Source organism: Nelumbo nucifera, chromosome 3, assembly GCF_055504915.1.
Source record: "Nelumbo nucifera cultivar China Antique chromosome 3, China Antique-T2T, whole genome shotgun sequence".
Lineage (NCBI taxonomy): Eukaryota > Viridiplantae > Streptophyta > Magnoliopsida > Proteales > Nelumbonaceae > Nelumbo > Nelumbo nucifera.
The window spans coordinates 39,304,346-39,310,568 of NC_142651.1; the positions used below are offsets into that span (position 1 = coordinate 39,304,346).

Consider the following 6,223-nt stretch of genomic DNA (forward strand, 5'->3'; position numbering starts at 1 on the left):
TATTTTCCAGAAATTTTTAATAATTTTCATAACTAATGGGTTATTTAATAATCGATTATTTAACAATAATGGAGGATGGCATGAATATATAGGAAACATTGAATCCCCCTTATTCCCCTCTCTGACCGGATCCAACACATACCGATCCGGGTCAACCCGAATCCGAAATAAACCTGGGCAGGATGGTTCGGTACCGCTTACCCTACCCGGTTTGGGTCGTCCAATCCAACCAGTATTCACACAACCCAACCCAATCTGATACAAGTTGATCTGGGTCGAGTTGTATCTGAAATGAACCTTGGGCGGGATGGTTCGGTACGGCTTGCTCTGCCCAGTTTGGGTCATCCAGTCCAACCAGCATTCGCACAGCCCCGACCCAACATGGTACAAGCTGGTCCGGGTAAACCCGAATCCGAAACGGTTTCGAGCGGGATGGTTCGATGTCTACGTGTCTGTATCGTCCGATAGGCCAATATCCACACAACCCGACCTGAATATGGACCAACCCGATTTACTTATGTTGACCCACTTTGGGTCAGTTGGTTCGGTCCCAAACCCGTGCACAAACCTGATGATCCGATCCAAGTCAATCCACCATTGACTGAACCAGTCTGGTCCGACTTGACCAATCTAGATCCAAACGGTTCAACCACCCTTGATGTGATTAGCTCGAAGAAAATCCAATTAGATAGTTCAAGTTGGTCTGACCGGTTTGAACCTAAGTGGTTCGGTCAAAACCGAAATCCGAGCATAGTCAAATGGTTTCGCCACTTGTGTAAAAATAACACGCATGTAATGTGATTTGAACCTTCACCACTTGTGTAAATAGTAACTACAATTACCATCAAGCTATGACCAACTTATTTGTTAAGAGAGAATTAGTTTGTTTTTTAAATCTATAAATATAAGATTAACGGGTTTGGGCAGATTGGATTGGGTTAAAGCAGGTTTGGGTTGAACCCAACCTATTTAATTTTATATAACCGTATCATTAATGGGTTGACGGGTTAGATGAATTGGATTAAAGCTCAACCCAAACCAAACCCAACACAATCTGCCCAATTGCCACCACTATATATATATAGATAGATAGATAGATAGATAGATATATATTATTTTTGAGAAAGATAATGTTCTTGATTGTGTAAGGGAAATTAGAAATGAATTCTTGAATTCTGGTTTCAAAAATATGATTTAATTTCCTATAGCTAGTGATACAATGTGATATTTTACAAATCAAATAGACATCTGATTGAATTGATGTTAATTTACCATTTTATTTAACTCCACCAATATCTAGCATGCCTTAATTACATTAATGCTGGTCCCAAGCCTCGGATGAAGGAGGATGAATATTGTTTCGAGCAGGCACTTTGACACAAAATTTTTTGTCAACCCCTAATGAATACGATTTAAATCGTAATTACATGCTGATGACGCTTCAAGAGTTGATGATACACGTATGTCTATGGGTGGAGGTGGATAAACAATTTTGTATATACAAGAAATAAAATTTCGATTAGCCTCGGTTACTTATAATTCATGCAGCCTTGGATAATACTTTCCCGTCCCCTCCCCTAGCTTTTATTTGTTTTTCTGACTCTTGGGGGCATGCTACCCCCTCCCCCCAATAAATAAATAAAGAATCACTATAGGGTGCTTACACGAGATAAATAAAAAAGGAAAAAAACAGATAGAGAAATTGATGAACATAAACTATGGTATACATATAAGACGAAAATTAAAGAATTTTAATTTAATTCAATTTTCCTACAAATGGTACACATGAGACAAAAGCTATTTGAGTTTGATCATTTCTTATGGCTGGACATGTTTTATAAGTTTAAAATAAAAAATAAAAAATAAATAAGTAGTCAATGCTTCAGGTAAACCCAATAGTCCTAATATGAGAAAGAGATTTATAACATGTTTCTTATATAGGATTTGCCAATTTGTCAAGAGATTTATAACAAATTTTTAGAAAAGAAAACAAGAGAATTAATAGATTACTAGCGGGCGGGCCCCTGCGTTGCAGGGGCTGATTATAATGAATGTGAATTAAATTGTGCAAAAATAATAGTAAAACAAAACAAGTGATATTGTAAATTAGTTGTATTGCATATAGAGGCAGCCCTAGTGCACAGTTATCCCAACCCTCCATGACTCCACCCCACCACCACCAAAAAAAGAAGGAAACGGAAAATAAAGGATTTAAATTATTCTCTCTTTCTTCTTCATTGTAGGTTCTTCCATTCTCACAAAATTGATAACCATATTTAAACAATTTTGTCTTTAGAAGCAGCCTTGATTAACCACAAATTTAATTTGCATATATTGATGGATTAACCAGTTGATAATTGGACACCTTGATTAACCTGAATACCAAACGCCCAGAAGTAGCTTTATTTTTCCGAGCTCTTTATTAATTATTTATAGCCATTTGAATGGTTTAGCTTTCGTTTGGAATCCAACCAAATACACCTTTCACAAATTTTAAGCATTTACTTAAATAGGCTATCTAAATTAAATGAAAAAAAAATGAAACTCAACAAACAAAAAGCCTAAGAGAAATATAAACTGAAACACAAGAGCATAGGATTCCATCAAACAAAAAGAAGAATAATCATGTGGTATTCGATAAATGCAAATGTCGAAATCAGCATTTGTTCCACATGCTGATTCTGGGCTCATTAATATCTTTGCAGTCTGCATCAACGCCAATAGAGTCCCACCATCTAAAGGAACAATTCTTTTTTTTTTTTTTAAACATTAACCTTTTTAGTGAAGATGACAATGTATTTACAAGAATTCCCTACTCAGGGATGTCGAAACATAGATCCATCTTATAATTACAAGCAAAAAAAGGCAAAAATATGGTGAGCTATATCATTGTCTATCCTACTGACAAGTAAGATTTTATACACATCAAAAACAGAAATAATGTTATTCATCTTTACTTGGCAAGAAAAATAAAATAGAAATCATGTTCTTCACAATCTTAAGTATCTTCTCAGCCCAATGGCATTCCAATTTCGGCTGGTTCATCTATTTCATAACAAGTCCATGGCTCCTATAAGTGCCCACCATTCAGCTTCAATGTTGCTTCTTGCCATGCATTGGTATTGTGAAGCAAATATAACCTTGTCACTTAGAAAGTCAATTCCTATCAAACCTATAGTAACATAATCTGTAAGTGGCTCATAGGATCCATCCACATCTAAAAAGCTTAATTATTGTAGAAAGAATGTAATATATAAGTTTACTATAAACAACCTATTTGTATTTGCATACTCAGATTATGCATTTATTTTTATAATGCTAGTATGTGCCCTCACAACTTAGATTACTAAATGATGGATATTTGTGAGTGGATTGGGAACTCATTCCTGTGTTAACATACATAGAGCTTTGCCACAAGAGGATCTATGTTAAAAGCAAAATAAACATCTAATTTTCATCTTACCTTTTTTATTATAGGAAAGCAAGATTATTTTAGGAGTTTCCCATACATCTTGTGGGACTCCTTCAGATATGATTCAACCTAAAGCTCAGTACTTACATATAAACATCATATATATGTGAGGAATAGTAAACAGGTCAATAGAATCACGAAGATTGCAGCCCCTAGTGGGTTTACTCAATGAATTGAACCCTGGGATCATTAACTATGTGAGGAATAGTAAACAGGTCCATTCTATAATTGAGGCCCTAGTCAGATGTGAAAAGCTTGAAAATGGTCACATCCAAAACAGATCAGCAAGCCATTTAAAAAGAGGAAAAGAAGTAAATGATAGAAAGAAGGACCCAGAAAATGTTCATGATTCAGGAATTAGTCAACCTAATCATTCTCATGAAAATGAGAATGATGATGTTAGCAAGACATCTTTGATTGCAAAGCATCAGAAAGATCATGGTGGTAATTTTACAGCTTCAAGAGGCACTGGATTGGATCTCAATGCAGTAGATGACTCCAGCTCAGTTGATCAAAAATCATTTTTTCCTTATGAAATTTATGGTCATCTTAAATCCAGAGAGGTTTCGGAGTGTAGGAGCTCAACTGGGCCTTTGGAGGAAAATGACTCATTGAAATTGTGGAAAGAGATGAAGCAAAATGGTTTCCTCTCATCTTCACATGGAGGCATACCAGTGAACAAAATGACTCAGGAAGTAGGCAGGGTCCTTTATCCTTGGATAAACAAACTGTTTATTTGAGTTCAGATCATAAAGTTGGACATGGTGAAACATATGTAATGGAGAGAAAGATTCATGACAAGATTTCAGGTGCTTTGAACTTCACATCTGAATGTGCTGATAGTGCTCTTACAATTAAATTGTCATCAGCTACAAATGTTGCATCAGAAGATAAAAGCTCTGTGTCTAATGAGGAGCTGGTGAATCAAGTAAGTGTTTGCATTCTTGTATTTACAGACCTTTCCACCTCCAGAACCTTGCATTCATGGATGCAGACATTTGGAAATTTTGTAGGATGCTTAGACTTTCCGGTTAATTAGGCGTTGGACACCTGGAACAAATTTTCAGACAGCGAAGGAATGAAACATCCTTCTAATGTGTTTTGATCATTTCAGGTGGCTGAGGGAGAACAGTACTTCTACTTATAGTCTCATAATGCCTTACAACAGAATGACTAAAATGAAAGCCAAAAGGATGACTCTCCAAGCTATATAAAGAGCTGAATTTGAGCCAAAATGAAAGCCAAAACGAAAGCCCAAATAATGGGGGCATCATCTCAAACTGAAGAGCCCTTTTCAAGATTATTCATAAGAATCAAAATTGGTCATCTTAGGAAAAAGCCTATGGGTATTGAGCCTTAACTCTGATGGATCTACTTGTAATCATGATCTGCAACCAAAGTAGTTAATTTTAGTTTGGATATAGGTTTTGGCCTCCCTCAAAACGATTTTTTTAAGAAAAAAAAAAACTGTAGGAATTTCAAAATTTCAGACAAGATGCAAAGAAAAAACTCTGTTATATAAGAAAAGATTTTATATTCATTCCTATTTTATCTCTTTTTTTCCACATTTTTTCTCTCAATCAATTACTTCCTATTTCTCTCAATCATCTTCTGAGAACAGAAGATGAGCAAATTAGTTACAACGAGAATCGAGAAAGAGAAAACAATGAGAACAAATACAATAGAACATTGAGGTTGAAAAACCCTAGATTTTGAAGAACGAGGAAAAATCAAAACGAATGCAATGAAAGAAAAAGTTAAAACCTGTACCTTGGAAGGGAACATATCCGTCTCCAGAAACCTTACAGGGGTTGCAGTAACAGCGAATCAAAGAGCAGTAGGGTTTTCTACGGGAGGCATAGCTGAAATGAGATGGTCTTCCTCAAAGCTCGCCGTTGGATTTCTTCCTCGACGCTCGACGCTCGACGCTCGACGCTCTCCCGTTCTTCCCTCGAAGGTCTGTATGCTCGTGAACCAAACCTTGGTCGAATAAACAGATGTATTTTACACATACAAAATATTTGCGCGTGAGAGCGCTTCCATTTAGCGAAAGGAGAAACGTAGTAAGTATATATATATAGATCGTTAAATTACCAGGTTATCAGTTAAAATTAGGGCCAATTAGGCGGTATTTGAAAATTTGGTCATTTCATGGATGACCAGGCGTTCTGTTTGGTGTGGATGAGATTGATCATATTCATAGCTTAAAATCTCCTTCATGCTTTTTTCTCGTTGTTGGTTTCCATTCACACCACATTCATGATTCACCTCGAGAACCTCTATCAATTGCTGATGCCAACTTGGCTACCAGACGGGTTAAACCTCCTCCTCACAGAGATGGTGCATGGCCTTCTTAAGGTCTCTGGTTTTTGGAGAGATGTATGATCTGATGATTCCTTTAGAGATTTAAGTTACTGCCAAATGTGCCTGTATAGATAATTATATGCAAACTGATAATTTCCTTGTTTGATCTCTCTCTAGGGATTCCCTAAATTTGGAAATTACACTAACCAATCTCTCCTTTATAGGCTGCCAAGGTACACTGCATTATTACTGATGTGATTTGTGGTTTGGTTAATTTGTATGGTTTTTTCTTTTTTCTTCCTAGGTGCTCATATTTTTTTGTTTGACCAAGATCAAAGAATATTTAAAACTTGTCAACTTTGAATATAAGCTTTGAGCTAGAAACCCACATTGATAGTGATTTCGAGGTGGTAAGTTGAACATAATGACATGGGGAAATCTCTTTAC

General features: G+C 36.2%; 1 long non-coding RNA gene across 2 annotated transcripts; it reads right to left on the reverse strand.

Annotated features, from left to right (window-relative positions):
• Positions 1-2,736: 2,736 nt before the first annotated feature.
• LOC148801139 (uncharacterized) lies at positions 2,737-5,716 on the reverse strand. 2 transcript variants are annotated; one of them, XR_016083595.1, is made up of 3 exons: positions 5,567-5,716; positions 5,243-5,452; positions 2,737-3,172 (listed from the first exon to the last, which is right to left on the reverse strand). It is a non-coding gene; the product is annotated as an uncharacterized LOC148801139 (long non-coding RNA). The 2 variants fall into 2 exon arrangements; XR_016083594.1 differs by lacking the exon at positions 5,567-5,716 and having other exon boundaries at positions 5,243-5,556.
• Between the last annotated feature and the right edge of the window lie 507 nt (positions 5,717-6,223).